We start from the raw sequence: 22,227 nt of genomic DNA, 5'->3' as shown, positions 1-22,227 counted from the left end.
TCCACACTGCCTGCAGAGTAGGTTTCCCACGTCTTCACCAGAGACTTTTGCCAGAGGCCTCTGAGACGCAAGTTAACAACGCAGACCTGGAGGGTATCTCCAGGTGCAGTAGAGTGGTAATCTGGGAACCTCCTTACTCAGAATACTGCTACCTTCACACTGTCATAAGAATGCAGCTAGTTGAGAGCTGGCTTCTAGGCATGCTTCCCTGTGAGAGCTGAGGACAGGGCAGAACCCTCCCGCACCCTGCCTGACTGTAGACGTACCTGCTAACCTCCTTATGTTAGTGGCTGGGATAGGTTGTGGGAAAAGCATGTGTAAGCATTGGGCCTGAACTCCCGTGTATCTGAGTTGAATACAGCGATTTCCAACATCCTTCTTCAATAGGAGTGTAGCTAGGTTCCAACTCCCATGTCCGAGTGAGTAGCAGACATCTGCCTCCCATGCATACACACTTCTGAGAGTTGAGCTTATGGCCTGTAACCCTACATCCTGCCTGCCGCTACCTTTCGCTTCCAAAAGGCCTAGGCTCGCTGCTTGACGCAAGTGTTGGGAGAGGTAACTGGAATCTCCCGGCACACAAGACGAGTGCCTCCAAGCTCAATCAAGCGATTTCCTAGTAATTCCTGGGGTAGACTGGTGCTACGTACTAAGTTCCATACGTGAGTAGGTAGTTGAACGCCTTGTCCAAAAACATCTTACTTCTGAGAGTTGAGCTCACCCTCAGTCCCTCACAGTTCCACACTGCCTGCAGAGTGAGTTTCGCACGTCTTCACCAGAGACGTTTGCCAGAGGCTTCTGAGACGCAAGTTAACAATGCAGACCTGGAGGGTATCTCCAGGTGCAGTAGAGTGGTAATCTGGGAACCTCCTGTCTCAGAATACTGCTACCTTCACCCTGCCATAAGAATGCAGCTAGTTGACAACTGGCTTCAAGGCATGCTTCCCTGTGAGAGCTAAGGACAGGGCACAACCCTCCCGCATCCTGCTTGACTGTAGAAGGAGCTGCTAACGTCCTCATGTTAGTGGCAGGGAAAGGTTGTGCGAAAAGCATGTGGAATCGTTGTGCCTGAACCCACTTGTATCTGAGTTGAACACAGCGATTTCCAAAGACCTTCTTCATCAGAGTGTGGCTAGGTTCCCACTCGCATGTCCGAGTGGGTAGCAGACATCTGCCTCCCATGCATACCCACTTCTGAGAGTTGAGCTTATGGCCTGTAACTCTACCTCCTGCCTGCAGCTACCTTTCGCTTCCAAAAGGCCTAGGCTCGCTGCTTAACCGAAGTGCTTGGAGAGGTAACTGGAATCTCCCGGCACACAAGACTAGTGCCTCCAAGCTCAATCCAGCGATTTCCCAGTAATTCCTGGGGTAGACTGGTGCTACATACTAAGTTCCATATGTGAGAAGGTAGCTGAACGCCTTGTCCAAAATCATCTTACTGCTGAGAGTTGAGCTCACCCTCAGTCCCTCACAGTTCCACACTGCCTGCAGAGTAGGTTTCCCACATCTTCACCAGAGACGTTTGCCAGAGGCTTCTGAGACGCAAGTTAACAATGCAGACCTGGAGGGTATCTCCAGGTGCAGTAGAGTGGTAATCTGGGAACCTCCTGTCTCAGAATACTGCTACCTTCACACTGTCATAAGAATGCAGCTAGTTGAGAGCTGGCTTCTAGGCATGCTTCCCTGTAAGAGCTGAGGACAGGGCAGAACCCTCCCGCACCCTGCCTGACTGTAGACGTACCTGCTAACCTCCTTATGTTAGTGGCTGGGATAGGTTGTGGGAAAAGCATGTGAAACCATTGGGCCTGAACTCCCGTGTATCTGAGTTGAATATAGCGATTTCCAACATCCTTCTTCAATAGGAGTGTAGCTAGGTTCCAACTCCCATGTCCGAGTGGGTAGCAGACATCTGCTTCCCATGCATACACACTTCTGAGAGTTGAGCTTATGGCCTGTAACCCTACCTCCTGCCTGCAGCTACCTTTCGCTTCCAAAAGGCCTAGGCTCGCTGCTTCACCGAAGTGTTGGGAGAGGTAACTGGAATCTCCCGGCACACAAGACTAGTGCCTCCAAGCTCAATCCAGCGATTTCCCAGTAATTCCTGGGGTAGACTGGTGCTACATACTAAGTTCCATATGTGAGAAGGTAGCTGAACGCCTTGTCCAAAATCATCTTACTGCTGAGAGTTGAGCTCACCCTCAGTCCCTCACAGTTCCACACTGCCTGCAGAGTAGGTTTCCCACGTCTTCACCAGAGACTTTTGCCAGAGGCTTCTGAGACGCAAGTTAACAATGCAGACCTGGAGGGTATCTCCAGGTGCAGTAGAGTGGTAATCTGGGAACCTCCTGTCTCAGAATACTGCTACCTTCACCCTGCCATAAGAATGCAGCTAGTTGACAGCTGGCTTCAAGGCATGCTTCCCTGTGAGAGCTAAGGACAGGGCACAACCCTCCCGCAACCTGCTTGACTGTAGAAGGAGCTGCTAACGTCCTCATGTTACTGGCAGGGAAAGGTTGTGAGAAAAGCATGTGGAATCGTTGTGCCTGAACCCACGTGTATCTGAGTTGAATACAGCGATTTCCAAAGTCCTTCTTCATCAGAGTGTAGCTAGGTTCCCACTCGCATGTACGAGTGGGTAGCAGACATCTGCCTCCCATGCATACCCACTTCTGAGAGTTGAGCTTATGGCCTGTAACCCTACCTCCTGCCTGCAGCTACCTTTCGCTTCCAAAAGGCCTAGGCTCGCTGCTTCACCGAAGTGTTGGGAGAGGTAACTGGAATCTCCCGGCACACAAGACTAGTGCCTCCAAACTCAATCCAGCGCTTTCCCAGTAATTCCTGGGGTAGACTGGTGCTACATACTAAGTTCCATATGTGAGAAGGTAGCTGAACGCCTTGTCCAAAATCATCTTACTGCTGAGAGTTGAGCTCACCCTCAGTCCCTCACAGTTCCACACTGCCTGCAGAGTAGGTTTCCCACGTCTTCACCAGAGACTTTTGCCAGAGGCCTCTGAGACGCAAGTTAACAATGCAGACCTGGAGGGTATCTCCAGGTGCAGTAGAGTGGTAATCTGGGAACCTCCTTACTCAGAATACTGCTACCTTCACACTGTCATAAGAATGCAGCTAGTTGAGAGCTGGCTTCTAGGCATGCTTCCCTGTGAGAGCTGAGGACAGGGCAGAACCCTCCCGCACCCTGCCTGACTGTAGACGTACCTGCTAACCTCCTTATGTTAGTGGCTGGGATAGGTTGTGGGAAAAGCATGTGTAAGCATTGGGCCTGAACTCCCGTGTATCTGAGTTGAATACAGCGATTTCCAACATCCTTCTTCAATAGGAGTGTAGCTAGGTTCCAACTCCCATGTCCGAGTGAGTAGCAGACATCTGCCTCCCATGCATACACACTTCTGAGAGTTGAGCTTATGGCCTGTAACCCTACATCCTGCCTGCCGCTACCTTTCGCTTCCAAAAGGCCTAGGCTCGCTGCTTGACGCAAGTGTTGGGAGAGGTAACTGGAATCTCCCGGCACACAAGACGAGTGCCTCCAACCTCAATCAAGCGATTTCCTAGTAATTCCTGGGGTAGACTGGTGCTACGTACTAAGTTCCATACGTGAGTAGGTACTTGAACGCCTTGTCCAAAAACATCTTACTTCTGAGAGTTGAGCTCACCCTCAGTCCCTCACAGTTCCACACTGCCTGCAGAGTGAGTTTCGCACGTCTTCACCAGAGACGTTTGCCAGAGGCTTCTGAGACGCAAGTTAACAATGCAGACCTGGAGGGTATCTCCAGGTGCAGTAGAGTGGTAATCTGGGAACCTCCTGTCTCAGAATACTGCTACCTTCACCCTGCCATAAGAATGCAGCTAGTTGACAGCTGGCTTCAAGGCATGCTTCCCTGTGAGAGCTAAGGACAGGGCACAACCCTCCCGCATCCTGCTTGACTGTAGAAGGAGCTGCTAACGTCCTCATGTTAGTGGCAGGGAAAGGTTGTGCGAAAAGCATATGGAATCGTTGTGCCTGAACCCACGTGTATCTGAGTTGAACACAGCGATTTCCAAAGTCCTTCTTCATCAGAGTGTAGCTAGGTTCCCACTCGCATGTCCGAGTGGGTAGCAGACATCTGCCTCCCATGCATACCCACTTCTGAGAGTTGAGCTTATGGCCTGTAACCCTACCTCCTGCCTGCAGCTACCTTTCGCTTCCAAAAGGCCTAGGCTCGCTGCTTCACCGAAGTGCTTGGAGAGGTAACTGGAATCTCCCGGCACACAAGACTAGTGCCTCCAAGCTCAATCCAGCGATTTCCCAGTAATTCCTGGGGTAGACTGGTGCTACATACTAAGTTCCATATGTGAGAAGGTAGCTGAACGCCTTGTCCAAAATCATCTTACTGCTGAGAGTTGAGCTCACCCTCAGTCCCTCACAGTTCCACACTGCCTGCAGAGTAGGTTTCCCACGTCTTCACCAGAGACTTTTGCCAGAGGCCTCTGAGACGCAAGTTAACAATGCAGACCTGGAGGGTATCTCCAGGTGCAGTAGAGTGGTAATCTGGGAACCTCCTTACTCAGAATACTGCTACCTTCACACTGTCATAAGAATGCAGCTAGTTGAGAGCTGGCTTCTAGGCATGCTTCCCTGTGAGAGCTGAGGACAGGGCAGAACCCTCCCGCACCCTGCCTGACTGTAGACGTACCTGCTAACCTCCTTATGTTAGTGGCTGGGATAGGTTGTGGGAAAAGCATGTGAAACCATTGGGCCTGAACTCCCGTGTATCTGAGTTGAATACAGCGATTTCCAACATCCTTCTTCAATAGGAGTGTAGCTAGGTTCCAACTCCCATGTCCGAGTGGGTAGCAGACATCTGCCAACCATGCATACACACTTCTGAGAGTTGAGCTTATGGCCTGTAACCCAACATCCTGCCTGCCGCTACCTTTCGCTTCCAAAAGGCCTAGGCTCGCTGCTTGACGCAAGTGTTGGGAGAGGTAACTGGAATCTCCCGACACACAAGACGAGTGCCTCCAAGCTCAATCAAGCGATTTCCTAGTAATTCCTGGGGTAGACTGGTGCTACGTACTAAGTTCCATACGTGAGTAGGTAGCTGAACGCCTTGTCCAAAATCATCTTACTGGTGAGAGTTGAGCTCACCCTCAGTCCCTCACAGTTCCACACTGCCTGCAGAGTAGGTTTCCCACGTCTACACCAGAGACGTTTGCCAGAGGCTTCTGAGACGCAAGTTAACAATGCAGACCTGGAGTGTATCTCCAGGTGCGGTAGAGTGGTAATCTGGGAACCTCCTGTCTCAGAATACTGCTACCTTCACCCTGCCATAAGAATGCAGCTAGTTGACAGCTGGCTTCAAGGCATGCTTCCCTGTGAGAGCTAAGGACAGGGCACACCCTCCCGCATCCTGCTTGACTGTAGAAGGAGCTGCTAACGTCCTCATGTTACTGGCAGGGAAAGGTTGTGCGAAAAGCATGTGGAATCGTTGTGCCTGAACCCACGTGTATCTGAGTTGAATACAGCGATTTCCAAAGTCCTTCTTCATCAGAGTGTAGCTAGGTTCCCACTCGCATGTACGAGTGGGTAGCAGACATCTGCCTCCCATGCATACCCACTTCTGAGAGTTGAGCTTATGGCCTGTAACCCTACCTCCTGCCTGCAGCTACCTTTCGCTTCCAAAAGGCCTAGGCTCGCTGCTTCACCGAAGTGTTGGGAGAGGTAACTGGAATCTCCCGGCACACAAGACTAGTGCCTCCAAGCTCAATCCAGCGCTTTCCCAGTAATTCCTGGGGTAGACTGGTGCTACATACTAAGTTCCATATGTGAGAAGGTAGCTGAACGCCTTGTCCAAAATCATCTTACTGCTGAGAGTTGAGCTCACCCTCAGTCCCTCACAGTTCCACACTGCCTGCAGAGTAGGTTTCCCACGTCTTCACCAGAGACTTTTGCCAGAGGCCTCTGACGCAAGTTAACAATGCAGACCTGGAGAGTATCTCCAGGTGCAGTAGGGTGGTAATCTGGGAACCTCCTTACTCAGAATACTGCTACCTTCACACTGTCATAAGAATGCAGCTAGTTGAGAGCTGGCTTCTAGGCATGCTTCCCTGTGAGAGCTGAGGACAGGGCAGAACCCTCCCGCACCCTGCCTGACTGTAGACGTACCTGCTAACCTCCTTATGTTAGTGGCTGGGATAGGTTGTGGGAAAAGCATGTGAAACCATTGGGCCTGAACTCCCGTGTATCTGAGTTGAATACAGCGATTTCCAATATCCTTCTTCAATAGGAGTGTAGCTAGGTTCCAACTCCCATGTCCGAGTGGGTAGCAGACATCTGCCTCCCATGCATACACACTTCTGAGAGTTGAGCTTATGGCCTGTAACCCTACATCCTGCCTGCCGCTACCTTTCGCTTCCAAAAGGCCTAGGCTCGCTGCTTGACGCAAGTGTTGGGAGAGGTAACTGGAATCTCCCGGCACACAAGACGAGTGCCTCCAAGCTCAATCAAGCGATTTCCTAGTAATTCCTGGGGTAGACTGGTGCTACGTACTAAGTTCCATACGGTAGTAGGTACTTGAACGCCTTGTCCAAAAACATCTTACTTCTGAGAGTTGAGCTCACCCTCAGTCCCTCACAGTTCCACACTGCCTGCAGAGTGAGTTTCGCACGTCTTCACCAGAGACGTTTGCCAGAGGCTTCTGTGACGCAAGTTAACAGTGCAGACCTGGAGGGTATCTCCAGGTGCAGTAGAGTGGTAATCTGGGAACCTCCTGTCTCAGAATACTGCTACCTTCACCCTGCCATAAGAATGCAGCTAGTTGACAGCTGGCTTCAAGGCATGCTTCCCTGTGAGAGCTAAGGACAGAGCACAACCCTCCCGCATCCTCCTTGACTGTAGAAGGAGCTGCTAACGTCCTCATGTTAGTGGCAGGGAAAGGTTGTGCGAAAAGCATGTGGAATCGTTGTGCCTGAACCCACGTGTATCTGAGTTGAATACAGCGATTTCCAAAGTCCTTCTTCATCAGAGTGTAGCGAGGGTCCCACTCGCATGTCCGAGTGGGTAGCAGACATCTGCCTCCCATGCATACCCACTTCTGATGTTGAGCTTATGGCCTGTAACCCTACCTCCTGCCTGCAGCTACCTTTCGCTTCCAAAAGGCCTAGGCTCGCTGCTTCACCGAAGTGTTGGGAGAGGTAACTGGAATCTCCCGGCACACAAGACTAGTGCCTCCAAGCTCAATCCAGCGATTTCCCAGTAATTCCTGGGGTAGACTGGTGCTACATACTAAGTTCCATATGTGAGAAGGTAGCTGAACGCCTTGTCCAAAATCATCTTACTGCTGAGAGTTGAGCTCACCCTCAGTCCCTCACAGTTCCACACTGCCTGCAGAGTAGGTTTCCCACGTCTTCACCAGAGACTTTTGCCAGAGGCCTCTGAGAAGCAAGTTAACAATGCAAACCTGGAGGGTATCTCCAGGTGCAGTAGAGTGGTAATCTGGGAACCTCCTTACTCAGAATACTGCTACCTTCACACTGTCATAAGAATGCAGCTAGTTGAGAGCTGGCTTCTAGGCATGCTTCCCTGTGAGAGCTGAGGACAGGGCAGAACCCTCCCGCACCCTGCCTGACTGTAGACGTACCTGCTAACCTCCTTAAGTTAGTGGCTGGGATAGGTTGTGGGAAAAGCATGTGAAACCATTGGGCCTGAACTCCCGTGTATCTGAGTTGAATACAGCGATTTCCAACATCCTTCTTCAATAGGAGTGTAGCTAGGTTCCAACTCCCATGTCCGAGTGGGTAGCAGACATCTGCCTCCCATGCATACACACTTCTGAGAGTTGACCTTATGGCCTGTAACCCTACATCCTGCCTGCCGCTACCTTTCGCTTCCAAAAGGCCTAGGCTCGCTGCTTGACGCAAGTGTTGGGAGAGGTAACTGGAATCTCCCGGCACACAAGACGAGTGCCTCCAAGCTCAATCAAGCGATTTCCTAGTAATTCCTGGGGTAGACTGGTGCTACGTACTAAGTTCCATACGTGAGTAGGTAGTTGAACGCCTTGTCCAAAAACATCTTACTTCTGAGAGTTGAGCTCACCCTCAGTCCCTCACAGTTCCACACTGCCTGCAGAGTGAGTTTCGCACGTCTTCATCAGAGACGTTTGCCAGAGGCTTCTGAGACGCAAGTTAACAATGCAGACCTGGAGGGTATCTCCAGGTGCAGTAGAGTGGTAATCTGGGAACCTCCTGTCTCAGAATACTGCTACCTTCACCCTGCCATAAGAATGCAGCTAGTTGACAGCTGGCTTCAAGGCATGCTTCCCTGTGAGAGCTGAGGACAGGGCAGAACCCTCCCGCATCCTGCTTGACTGTAGAAGGAGCTGCTAACGTCCTCATGTTAGTGGCAGGGAAAGGTTGTGCGAAAAGCATGTGGAATCGTTGTGCCTGAACCCACGTGTATCTGAGTTGAATACAGCGATTTCCAAAGTCCTTCTTCATCAGAGTGTAGCTAGGTTCCCACTCGCATGTCCGAGTGGGTAGCAGACATCTGCCTCCCATGCATACCCACTTCTGAGAGTTGAGCTTATGGCCTGTAACCCTACCTCCTGCCTGCAGCTACCTTTCGCTTCCAAAAGGCCTAGGCTCGCTGCTTCACCGAAGTGTTGGGAGAGGTAATTGGAATTTCCCGGCACACAAGACGAGTGCCTCCAAGCTCAATCAAGCGATTTCCTAGTAATTCCTGGGGTAGACTGATGCTACATACTAAGTTCCATACGTGAGTAGGTAGCTGAACGCCTTGTCCAAAATCATCTTACTGCTGAGAGTTGAGCTCACCCTCAGTCCCTCACAGTTCCACACTGCCTGCAGAGTGAGTTTCCCACGTCTCACCAGAGACTTTTGCCAGAGGCTTCTGAGACGCAAGTTAGCAATGCAGACCTGGAGGGTATCTCCAGGTGCAGTAGAGTGGTAATCTGGGAACCTCCTTACTCAGAATACTGCTACCTTCACACTGTCATAAGAATGCAGCTAGTTGAGAGCTGGCTTCTAGGCATGCTTCCCTGTTACAGCTGAGGACAGGGCAGAACCCTCCCGCACCCTGCCTGACTGTAGACGTACCTGCTAACCTCCTTATGTTAGTGGCTGGGATAGGTTGTGGGAAAAGCATGTGAAACCATTGGGCCTGAACTCCCGTGTATCTGAGTTGAATACAGCGATTTCCAACATCCTTCTTCAATAGGAGTGTAGCTAGGTTCCAACTCCCATGTCCGAGTGGGTAGCAGACATCTGCTTCCCATGCATACACACTTCTGAGAGTTGAGCTTATGGCCTGTAACCCTACATCGTGCCTGCCGCTACCTTCCGCTTCCAAAAGGCCTAGACTCGCTGCTTGACGCAAGTGTTGGGAGAGGTAACTGGAATCACCCGGCACACAAGACAAGTGCCTCCAAGCTCAATGAAGCGATTTCCTAGTAATTCCTGGGGTAGACTGGTGCTACGTACTAAGTTCCATACGTGAGTAGGTAGTTGAACGCCTTGTCCAAAAACATCTTACTTCTGAGAGTTGAGCTCACCCTCAGTCCCTCACAGTTCCACACTGCCTGCAGAGTGAGTTTCGCACGTCTTTACCAGAGACGTTTGCCAGAGGCTTCTGAGACGCAAGTTAACAATGCAGACCTGGAGGGTATCTCCAGGTGCAGTAGAGTGGTAATCTGGGAACCTCCTGTCTCAGAATACTGCTACCTTCACCCTGCCATAAGAATGCAGCTAGTTGACAGCTGGCTTCAAGGCATGCTTCCCTGTGAGAGCTAAGGACAGAGCATAACCCTCCCGCATCCTGCTTGACTGTAGAAGGAGCTGCTAACGTCCTCATGTTAGTGGCAGGGAAAGGTTGTGCGAAAAGCATGTGGAATCGTTGTGCCTGAACCCACGTGTATCTGAGTTGAATACAGCGATTTCCAAAGTCCTTCTTCATCAGAGTGTAGCTAGGGTCCCACTCGCATGTCCGAGTGGGTAGCAGACATCTGCCTCCCATGCATACCCACTTCTGAGAGTTGAGCTTATGGCCTGTAACCCTACCTCCTGCCTGCAGCTACCTTTCGCTTCCAAAAGGCCTAGGCTCGCTGCTTCACCGAAGTGTTGGGAGAGGTAACTGGAATCTCCCGGCACACAAGACTAGTGCCTCCAAGCTCAATCCAGCGATTTCCCAGTAATTCCTGGGGTAGACTGGTGCTACATACTAAGTTCCATATGTGAGAAGGTAGCTGAACGCCTTGTCCAAAATCATCTTACTGCTGAGAGTTGAGCTCACCCTCAGTCCCTCACAGTTCCACACTGCCTGCAGAGTAGGTTTCCCACGTCTTCACCAGAGACTTTTGCCAGAGGCTTCTGAGACGCAAGTTAACAATGCAGACCTGGAGGGTATCTCCAGGTGCAGTAGAGTGGTAATCTGGGAACCTCCTTACTCAGAATACTGCTACCTTCACACTGTCATAAGAATGCAGCTAGTTGAGAGCTGGCTTCTAGGCATGCTTCCCTGTGAGAGCTGAGGACAGGGCAGAACCCTCCCGCACCCTGCCTCACTGTAGACGTACCTGCTAACCTCCTTATGTTAGTGGCTGGGATAGGTTGTGGGAAAAGCATGTGAAACCATTGGGCCTGAACTCCCGTGTATCTGAGTTGAATACAGCGATTTCCAACATCCTTCTTCAATAGGAGTGTAGCTAGGTTCCAACTCCCATGTCCGAGTGGGTAGCAGACATCTGCCTCCCATGCATACACACTTCTGAGAGTTGAGCTTATGGCCTGTAACCCTACATCCTGCCTGCCGCTACCTTTCGCTTCCAAAAAGCCTACGCTCGCTGGTTGACGCAAGTGTTGGGAGAGGTAACTGGAATATCCCGGCACACAAGACGAGTGCCTTCAAGCTCAATCAAGCGATTTCCTAGTAATTCCTGGGGTAGACTGGTGCTACGTACTAAGTTCCATACGTGAGTAAGTAGTTGAACGCCTTGTCCAAAAACATCTTACTTCTGAGAGTTGAGCTCACCCTCAGTCCCTCACAGTTCCACACTGCCTGCAGAGTGAGTTTCGCACGTCTTCACCAGAGACGTTTGCCAGAGGCTTCTGAGACGCAAGTTAACAATGCAGACCTGGAGGGTATCTCCAGGTGCAGTAGAGTGGTAATCTGGGAACCTCCTGTCTCAGAATACTGCTACCTTCACCCTGCCATAAGAATGCAGCTAGTTGACAGCTGGCTTCAAGGCATGCTTCCCTGTGAGAGCTAAGGACAGGGCACAACCCTCCCGCAACCTGCTTGACTGTAGAAGGAGCTGCTAACGTCCTCATGTTACTGGCAGGGAAAGGTTGTGAGAAAAGCATGTGGAATCGTTGTGCCTGAACCCACGTGTATCTGAGTTGAATACAGCGATTTCCAAAGTCCTTCTTCATCAGAGTGTAGCTAGGTTCCCACTCGCATGTACGAGTGGGTAGCAGACATCTGCCTCCCATGCATACCCACTTCTGAGAGTTGAGCTTATGGCCTGTAACCCTACCTCCTGCCTGCAGCTACCTTTCGCTTCCAAAAGGCCTAGGCTCGCTGCTTCACCGAAGTGTTGGGAGAGGTAACTGGAATCTCCCGGCACACAAGACTAGTGCCTCCAAACTCAATCCAGCGCTTTCCCAGTAATTCCTGGGGTAGACTGGTGCTACATACTAAGTTCCATATGTGAGAAGGTAGCTGAACGCCTTGTCCAAAATCATCTTACTGCTGAGAGTTGAGCTCACCCTCAGTCCCTCACAGTTCCACACTGCCTGCAGAGTAGGTTTCCCACGTCTTCACCAGAGACTTTTGCCAGAGGCCTCTGAGACGCAAGTTAACAATGCAGACCTGGAGGGTATCTCCAGGTGCAGTAGAGTGGTAATCTGGGAACCTCCTTACTCAGAATACTGCTACCTTCACACTGTCATAAGAATGCAGCTAGTTGAGAGCTGGCTTCTAGGCATGCTTCCCTGTGAGAGCTGAGGACAGGGCAGAACCCTCCCGCACCCTGCCTGACTGTAGACGTACCTGCTAACCTCCTTATGTTAGTGGCTGGGATAGGTTGTGGGAAAAGCATGTGTAAGCATTGGGCCTGAACTCCCGTGTATCTGAGTTGAATACAGCGATTTCCAACATCCTTCTTCAATAGGAGTGTAGCTAGGTTCCAACTCCCATGTCCGAGTGAGTAGCAGACATCTGCCTCCCATGCATACACACTTCTGAGAGTTGAGCTTATGGCCTGTAACCCTACATCCTGCCTGCCGCTACCTTTCGCTTCCAAAAGGCCTAGGCTCGCTGCTTGACGCAAGTGTTGGGAGAGGTAACTGGAATCTCCCGGCACACAAGACGAGTGCCTCCAACCTCAATCAAGCGATTTCCTAGTAATTCCTGGGGTAGACTGGTGCTACGTACTAAGTTCCATACGTGAGTAGGTACTTGAACGCCTTGTCCAAAAACATCTTACTTCTGAGAGTTGAGCTCACCCTCAGTCCCTCACAGTTCCACACTGCCTGCAGAGTGAGTTTCGCACGTCTTCACCAGAGACGTTTGCCAGAGGCTTCTGAGACGCAAGTTAACAATGCAGACCTGGAGGGTATCTCCAGGTGCAGTAGAGTGGTAATCTGGGAACCTCCTGTCTCAGAATACTGCTACCTTCACCCTGCCATAAGAATGCAGCTAGTTGACAGCTGGCTTCAAGGCATGCTTCCCTGTGAGAGCTAAGGACAGGGCACAACCCTCCCGCATCCTGCTTGACTGTAGAAGGAGCTGCTAACGTCCTCATGTTAGTGGCAGGGAAAGGTTGTGCGAAAAGCATATGGAATCGTTGTGCCTGAACCCACGTGTATCTGAGTTGAACACAGCGATTTCCAAAGTCCTTCTTCATCAGAGTGTAGCTAGGTTCCCACTCGCATGTCCGAGTGGGTAGCAGACATCTGCCTCCCATGCATACCCACTTCTGAGAGTTGAGCTTATGGCCTGTAACCCTACCTCCTGCCTGCAGCTACCTTTCGCTTCCAAAAGGCCTAGGCTCGCTGCTTCACCGAAGTGCTTGGAGAGGTAACTGGAATCTCCCGGCACACAAGACTAGTGCCTCCAAGCTCAATCCAGCGATTTCCCAGTAATTCCTGGGGTAGACTGGTGCTACATACTAAGTTCCATATGTGAGAAGGTAGCTGAACGCCTTGTCCAAAATCATCTTACTGCTGAGAGTTGAGCTCACCCTCAGTCCCTCACAGTTCCACACTGCCTGCAGAGTAGGTTTCCCACGTCTTCACCAGAGACTTTTGCCAGAGGCCTCTGAGACGCAAGTTAACAATGCAGACCTGGAGCGTATCTCCAGGTGCAGTAGAGTGGTAATCTGGGAACCTCCTTACTCAGAATACTGCTACCTTCACACTGTCATAAGAATGCAGCTAGTTGAGAGCTGGCTTCTAGGCATGCTTCCCTGTGAGAGCTGAGGACAGGGCAGAACCCTCCCGCACCCTGCCTGACTGTAGACGTACCTGCTAACCTCCTTATGTTAGTGGCTGGGATAGGTTGTGGGAAAAGCATGTGAAACCATTGGGCCTGAACTCCCGTGTATCTGAGTTGAATACAGCGATTTCCAACATCCTTCTTCAATAGGAGTGTAGCTAGGTTCCAACTCCCATGTCCGAGTGGGTAGCAGACATCTGCCAACCATGCATACACACTTCTGAGAGTTGAGCTTATGGCCTGTAACCCTACATCCTGCCTGCCGCTACCTTTCGCTTCCAAAAGGCCTAGGCTCGCTGCTTGACGCAAGTGTTGGGAGAGGTAACTGGAATCTCCCGACACACAAGACGAGTGCCTCCAAGCTCAATCAAGCGATTTCCTAGTAATTCCTGGGGTAGACTGGTGCTACGTACTAAGTTCCATACGTGAGTAGGTAGCTGAACGCCTTGTCCAAAATCATCTTACTGCTGAGAGTTGAGCTCACCCTCAGTCCCTCACAGTTCCACACTGCCTGCAGAGTAGGTTTCCCACGTCTACACCAGAGACGTTTGCCAGAGGCTTCTGAGACGCAAGTTAACAATGCAGACCTGGAGTATATCTCCAGGTGCGGTAGAGTGGTAATCTGGGAACCTCCTGTCTCAGAATACTGCTACCTTCACCCTGCCATAAGAATGCAGCTAGTTGACAGCTGGCTTCAAGGCATGCTTCCCTGTGAGAGCTAAGGACAGGGCACACCCTCCCGCATCCTGCTTGACTGTAGAAGGAGCTGCTAACGTCCTCATGTTACTGGCAGGGAAAGGTTGTGCGAAAAGCATGTGGAATCGTTGTGCCTGAACCCACGTGTATCTGAGTTGAATACAGCGATTTCCAAAGTCCTTCTTCATCAGAGTGTAGCTAGGTTCCCACTCGCATGTACGAGTGGGTAGCAGACATCTGCCTCCCATGCATACCCACTTCTGAGAGTTGAGCTTATGGCCTGTAACCCTACCTCCTGCCTGCAGCTACCTTTCGCTTCCAAAAGGCCTAGGCTCGCTGCTTCACCGAAGTGTTGGGAGAGGTAACTGGAATCTCCCGGCACACAAGACTAGTGCCTCCAAGCTCAATCCAGCGCTTTCCCAGTAATTCCTGGGGTAGACTGGTGCTACATACTAAGTTCCATATGTGAGAAGGTAGCTGAACGCCTTGTCCAAAATCATCTTACTGCTGAGAGTTGAGCTCACCCTCAGTCCCTCACAGTTCCACACTGCCTGCAGAGTAGGTTTCCCACGTCTTCACCAGAGACTTTTGCCAGAGGCCTCTGACGCAAGTTAACAATGCAGACCTGGAGAGTATCTCCAGGTGCAGTAGGGTGGTAATCTGGGAACCTCCTTACTCAGAATACTGCTACCTTCACACTGTCATAAGAATGCAGCTAGTTGAGAGCTGGCTTCTAGGCATGCTTCCCTGTGAGAGCTGAGGACAGGGCAGAACCCTCCCGCACCCTGCCTGACTGTAGACGTACCTGCTAACCTCCTTATGTTAGTGGCTGGGATAGGTTGTGGGAAAAGCATGTGAAACCATTGGGCCTGAACTCCCGTGTATCTGAGTTGAATACAGCGATTTCCAATATCCTTCTTCAATAGGAGTGTAGCTAGGTTCCAACTCCCATGTCCGAGTGGGTAGCAGACATCTGCCTCCCATGCATACACACTTCTGAGAGTTGAGCTTATGGCCTGTAACCCTACATCCTGCCTGCCGCTACCTTTCGCTTCCAAAAGGCCTAGGCTCGCTGCTTGACGCAAGTGTTGGGAGAGGTAACTGGAATCTCCCGGCACACAAGACGAGTGCCTCCAAGCTCAATCAAGCGATTTCCTAGTAATTCCTGGGGTAGACTGGTGCTACGTACTAAGTTCCATACGTGAGTAGGTACTTGAACGCCTTGTCCAAAAACATCTTACTTCTGAGAGTTGAGCTCACCCTCAGTCCCTCACAGTTCCACACTGCCTGCAGAGTGAGTTTCGCACGTCTTCACCAGAGACGTTTGCCAGAGGCTTCTGTGACGCAAGTTAACAGTGCAGACCTGGAGGGTATCTCCAGGTGCAGTAGAGTGGTAATCTGGGAACCTCCTGTCTCAGAATACTGCTACCTTCACCCTGCCATAAGAATGCAGCTAGTTGACAGCTGGCTTCAAGGCATGCTTCCCTGTGAGAGCTAAGGACAGAGCACAACCCTCCCGCATCCTCCTTGACTGTAGAAGGAGCTGCTAACGTCCTCATGTTAGTGGCAGGGAAAGGTTGTGCGAAAAGCATGTGGAATCGTTGTGCCTGAACCCACGTGTATCTGAGTTGAATACAGCGATTTCCAAAGTCCTTCTTCATCAGAGTGTAGCGAGGGTCCCACTCGCATGTCCGAGTGGGTAGCAGACATCTGCCTCCCATGCATACCCACTTCTGATGTTGAGCTTATGGCCTGTAACCCTACCTCCTGCCTGCAGCTACCTTTCGCTTCCAAAAGGCCTAGGCTCGCTGCTTCACCGAAGTGTTGGGAGAGGTAACTGGAATCTCCCGGCACACAAGACTAGTGCCTCCAAGCTCAATCCAGCGATTTCCCAGTAATTCCTGGGGTAGACTGGTGCTACATACTAAGTTCCATATGTGAGAAGGTAGCTGAACGCCTTGTCCAAAATCATCTTACTGCTGAGAGTTGAGCTCACCCTCAGTCCCTCACAGTTCCACACTGCCTGCAGAGTAGGTTTCCCACGTCTTCACCAGAGACTTTTGCCAGAGGCCTCTGAGACGCAAGTTAACAATGCAAACCTGGAGGGTATCTCCAGGTGCAGTAGAGTGGTAATCTGGGAACCTCCTTACTCAGAATACTGCTACCTTCACACTGTCATAAGAATGCAGCTAGTTGAGAGCTGGCTTCTAGGCATGCTTCCCTGTGAGAGCTGAGGACAGGGCAGAACCCTCCCGCACCCTGCCTGACTGTAGACGTACCTGCTAACCTCCTTAAGTTAGTGGCTGGGATAGGTTGTGGGAAAAGCATGTGAAACCATTGGGCCTGAACTCCCGTGTATCTGAGTTGAATACAGCGATTTCCAACATCCTTCTTCAATAGGAGTGTAGCTAGGTTCCAACTCCCATGTCCGAGTGGGTAGCAGACATCTGCCTCCCATGCATACACACTTCTGAGAGTTGAGCTTATGGCCTGTAACCCTACATCCTGCCTGCCGCTACCTTTCGCTTCCAAAAGGCCTAGGCTCGCTGCTTGACGCAAGTGTTGGGAGAGGTAACTGGAATCTCCCGGCACACAAGACGAGTGCCTCCAAGCTCAATCAAGCGATTTCCTAGTAATTCCTGGGGTAGACTGGTGCTACGTACTAAGTTCCATACGTGAGTAGGTAGTTGAACGCCTTGTCCAAAAACATCTTACTTCTGAGAGTTGAGCTCACCCTCAGTCCCTCACAGTTCCACACTGCCTGCAGAGTGAGTTTCGCACGTCTTCATCAGAGACGTTTGCCAGAGGCTTCTGAGACGCAAGTTAACAATGCAGACCTGGAGGGTATCTCCAGGTGCAGTAGAGTGGTAATCTGGGAACCTCCTGTCTCAGAATACTGCTACCTTCACCCTGCCATAAGAATGCAGCTAGTTGACAGCTGGCTTCAAGGCATGCTTCCCTGTGAGAGCTGAGGACAGGGCAGAACCCTCCCGCATCCTGCTTGACTGTAGAAGGAGCTGCTAACGTCCTCATGTTAGTGGCAGGGAAAGGTTGTGCGAAAAGCATGTGGAATCGTTGTGCCTGAACCCACGTGTATCTGAGTTGAATACAGCGATTTCCAAAGTCCTTCTTCATCAGAGTGTAGCTAGGTTCCCACTCGCATGTACGAGAGGGTAGCAGACATCTGCCTCCCATGCATACCCACTTCTGAGAGTTGAGCTTATGGCCTGTAACCCTACCTCCTGCCTGCAGCTACCTTTCGCTTCCAAAAGGCCTAAGCTCGCTGCTTCACCGAAGTGTTGGGAGAGGTAACTGGAATCTCCCGGCACACAAGACTAGTGCCTCCAAGCTCAATCCAGCGCTTTCCCCGTAATTCCTGGGGTAGACTGGTGCTATATACTAAGTTCCATACGTGAGTAGGTACTTGAACGCCTTGTCCAAAATCATCTTTCTGCTGAGAGTTGAGCTCACCCTCAGTCCCTCACAGTTCCACACTGCCTGCAGAGTAGGTTTCCCACGTCTTCACCAGCGTCGTTTGCCAGAGGCTTCTGAGACGCAAGTTAACAATGCAGACCTGGAGGGTATCTCCAGGTGCAGTAGAATGGTAATCTGGGAACCTCCTTACTCTGAATACTGCTACCTTCACACTGTCATAAGAATGCAGCTAGTTGACAGCTGGCTTCAAGGCATGCTTCCCTGTGAGAGCTAAGGACAGAGCACAACCCTCCCGCATCCTGCTTGACTGTAGAAGGAGCTGCTAACGTCCTCATGTTAGTGGCAGGGAAAGGTTGTGCGAAAAGCATGTGGAATCGTTGTGCCTGAACCCACGTGTATCTGAGTTGAATACAGCGATTTCCAAAGTCCTTCTTCATCAGAGTGTAGCTAGGTTCCCACTCGCATGTCCGAGTGGGTAGCAGACATCTGCCTCCCATGCATACCCACTTCTGAGAGTTGAGCTTATGGCCTGTAACCCTACCTCCTGCCTGCAGCTACCTTTCGCTTCCAAAAGGCCTAGGCTCGCTGCTTCACCGAAGTGTTGGGAGAGGTAATTGGAATTTCCCGGCACACAAGACGAGTGCCTCCAAGCTCAATCAAGCGATTTCCTAGTAATTCCTGGGGTAGACTGATGCTACATACTAAGTTCCATACGTGAGTAGGTAGCTGAATGCCTTGTCCAAAATCATCTTACTGCTGAGAGTTGAGCTCACCCTCAGTCCCTCACAGTTCCACACTGCCTGCAGAGTGAGTTTCCCACGTCTCACCAGAGACTTTTGCCAGAGGCTTCTGAGACGCAAGTTAGCAATGCAGACCTGGAGGGTATCTCCAGGTGCAGTAGAGTGGTAATCTGGGAACCTCCTTACTCAGAATACTGCTACCTTCACACTGTCATAAGAATGCAGCTAGTTGAGAGCTGGCTTCTAGGCATGCTTCCCTGTTACAGCTGAGGACAGGGCAGAACCCTCCCGCACCCTGCCTGACTGTAGACGTACCTGCTAACCTCCTTATGTTAGTGGCTGGGATAGGTTGTGGGAAAAGCATGTGAAACCATTGGGCCTGAACTCCCGTGTATCTGAGTTGAATACAGCGATTTCCAACATCCTTCTTCAATAGGAGTGTAGCTAGGTTCCAACTCCCATGTCCGAGTGGGTAGCAGACATCTGCTTCCCATGCATACACACTTCTGAGAGTTGAGCTTATGGCCTGTAACCCTACATCGTGCCTGCCGCTACCTTCCGCTTCCAAAAGGCCTAGACTCGCTGCTTGACGCAAGTGTTGGGAGAGGTAATTGGAATCTCCCGGCACACAAGACGAGTGCCTCCAAGCTCAATCAAGCGATTTCCCAGTAATTCCTGGGAGACTGGTGCTACATACTAAGTTCCATACGTGAGTAGGTAGTTGAACGCCTTGTCCAAAAACATCTTACTTCTGAGAGTAGCTCACACTCAGTCCCTCACAGTTCCACACTACCTGCAGAGTGAGTTTCGCACGTCTTCACCAGAGACGTTTGCCAGAGGCTTCTGACACGCAAGTTAACAACGCAGACCTGGAGGGTATCTCCAGGTGCAGTAGAGTGGTAATCTGGGAACCTCCTTACTCAGAATACTGCTACCTTCACACTGTCATAAGAATGCAGCTAGTTGAGAGCTGGCTTCTAGGCATGCTTCCCTGTGAGAGCTTAGGACAGGGCAGAACCCTCCCGCACCCTGCCTGACTGTAGACGTACCTGCTAACCTCCTTATCTTAGTGGCTGGGATAGGTTGTGGGAAAAGCATGTGTAAGCATTGGGCCTGAACTCCCGTGTATCTGAGTTGAATACAGCGATTTCCAACATCCTTCTTCAATAGGAGTGTAGCTAGGTTCCAACTCCCATGTCCGAGTGGGTAGCAGACATCGGCCTCCCATGCATACCCACTTCTGAGAGTTGAGCTTATGGCCTGTAACCCTACATCCTGCCTGCCGCTACCTTTCGCTTCCAAAAGGCCTAGGCTCGCTGCTTGATGCAAGTGTTGGGAGAGGTAACTGGAATCACCCGGCACACAAGACGAGTGCCTCCAAGCTCAATCAAGCGATTTCCTAGTAATTCCTGGGTAGACTGGTGCTACGTACTAAGTTCCATACGTGAGTAGGTAGTTGAACGCCTTGTCCAAAAACATCTTACTTCTGAGAGTTGAGCTCACCCTCAGTCCCTCACAGTTCCACACTGCCTGCAGAGTGAGTTTCGCACGTCTTTACCAGAGACGTTTGCCAGAGGCTTCTGAGACGCAAGTTAACAATGCAGACCTGGAGGGTATCTCCAGGTGCAGTAGAGTGGTAATCTGGGAACCTCCTGTCTCAGAATACTGCTACCTTCACCCTGCCATAAGAATGCAGCTAGTTGACAGCTGGCTTCAAGGCATGCTTCCCTGTGAGAGCTAAGGACAGAGCATAACCCTCCCGCAACCTGCTTGACTGTAGAAGGAGCTGCTAACGTCCTCATGTTAGTGGCAGGGAAAGGTTGTGCGAAAAGCATGTGGAATCGTTGTGCCTGAACCCACATGTATCTGAGTTGAATACAGCGATTTCCAAAGTCCTTCTTCATCAGAGTGTAGCTAGGGTCCCACTCGCATGTCCGAGTGGGTAGCAGACATCTGCCTCCCATGCATACCCACTTCTGAGAGTTGAGCTTATGGCCTGTAACCCTACCTCCTGCCTGCAGCTACCTTTCGCTTCCAAAAGGCCTAGGCTCGCTGCTTCACCGAAGTGTTGGGAGAGGTAACTGGAATCTCCCAGCACACAAGACTAGTGCCTCCAAGCTCAATCCAGCGATTTCCCAGTAATTCCTGGGGTAGACTGGTGCTACATACTAAGTTCCATATGTGAGAAGGTAGCTGAACGCCTTGTCCAAAATCATCTTACTGCTGAGAGTTGAGCTCACCCTCAGTCCCTCACAGTTCCACACTGCCTGCAGAGTAGGTTTCCCACGTCTTCACCAGAGACTTTTGCCAGAGGCTTCTGAGACGCAAGTTAACAACGCAGACCTGGAGGGTATCTCCAGGTGCAGTAGAGTGGTAATCTGGGAACCTCCTTACTCAGAATACTGCTACCTTCACACTGTCATAAGAATGCAGCTAGTTGAGAGCTGGCTTCTAGGCATGCTTCCCTGTGAGAGCTGAGGACAGGGCAGACCCCTCCCGCACCCTGCCTCACTGTAGACGTACCTGCTAACCTCCTTATGTTAGTGGCTGGGATAGGTTGTGGGAAAAGCATGTGAAACCATTGGGCCTGAACTCCCGTGTATCTGAGTTGAATACAGCGATTTCCAACATCCTTCTTCAATAGGAGTGTAGCTAGGTTCCAACTCCCATGTCCGAGTGGGTAGCAGACATCTGCCTCCCATGCATACACACTTCTGAGAGTTGAGCTTATGGCCTGTAACCCTACATCCTGCCTGCCGCTACCTTTCGCTTCCAAAAAGCCTACGCTCGCTGCTTGACGCAAGTGTTGGGAGAGGTAACTGGAATATCCCGGCACACAAGACGAGTGCCTCCAAGCTCAATCAAGCGATTTCCTAGTAATTCCTGGGGTAGACTGGTGCTACGTACTAAGTTCCATACGTGAGTAGGTAGTTGAACGCCTTGTCCAAAAACATCTTACTTCTGAGAGTTGAGCTCACCCTCAGTCCCTCACAGTTCCACACTGCCTGCAGAGTGAGTTTCGCACGTCTTCACCAGAGACGTTTGCCAGAGGCTTCTGAGACGCAAGTTAACAATGCAGACCTGGAGGGTATCTCCAGGTGCAGTAGAGTGGTAATCTGGGAACCTCCTGTCTCAGAATACTGCTACCTTCACCCTGCCATAAGAATGCAGCTGGTTGACAGCTGGCTTCAAGGCATGCTTCCCTGTGAGAGCTAAGGACAGGGCACAACCCTCCCGCAACCTGCTTGACTGTAGAAGGAGCTGCTAACGTCCTCATGTTACTGGCAGGGAAAGGTTGTGAGAAAAGCATGTGGAATCGTTGTGCCTGAACCCACGTGTATCTGAGTTGAATACAGCGATTTCCAAAGTCCTTCTTCATCAGAGTGTAGCTAGGTTCCCACTCGCATGTACGAGTGGGTAGCAGACATCTGCCTCCCATGCATACCCACTTCAGAGAGTTGAGCTTATGGCCTGTAACCCTACCTCCTGCCTGCAGCTACCTTTCGCTTCCAAAAGGCCTAGGCTCGCTGCTTCACCGAAGTGTTGGGAGAGGTAACTGGAATCTCCCGGCACACAAGACTAGTGCCTCCAAGCTCAATCCAGCGATTTCCCAGTAATTCCTGGGGTAGACTGGTGCTACATACTAAGTTCCATATGTGAGAAGGTAGCTGAACGCCTTGTCCAAAATCATCTTACTGCTGAGAGTTGAGCTCACCCTCAGTCCCTCACAGTTCCACACTGCCTGCAGAGTAGATTTCCCACGTCTTCACCAGAGACTTTTGCCAGAGGCTTCTGAGACGCAAGTTAACAACGCAGACCTGGAGGGTATCTCCAGGTGCAGTAGAGTGG

The sequence above is a fragment of the Canis aureus genome, chromosome 16 (genome assembly GCF_053574225.1).
Source record: "Canis aureus isolate CA01 chromosome 16, VMU_Caureus_v.1.0, whole genome shotgun sequence".
In the NCBI taxonomy this organism is placed as follows: Eukaryota; Metazoa; Chordata; class Mammalia; order Carnivora; family Canidae; genus Canis; species Canis aureus.
Note: the sequence above shows the minus strand (reverse complement) of the source record.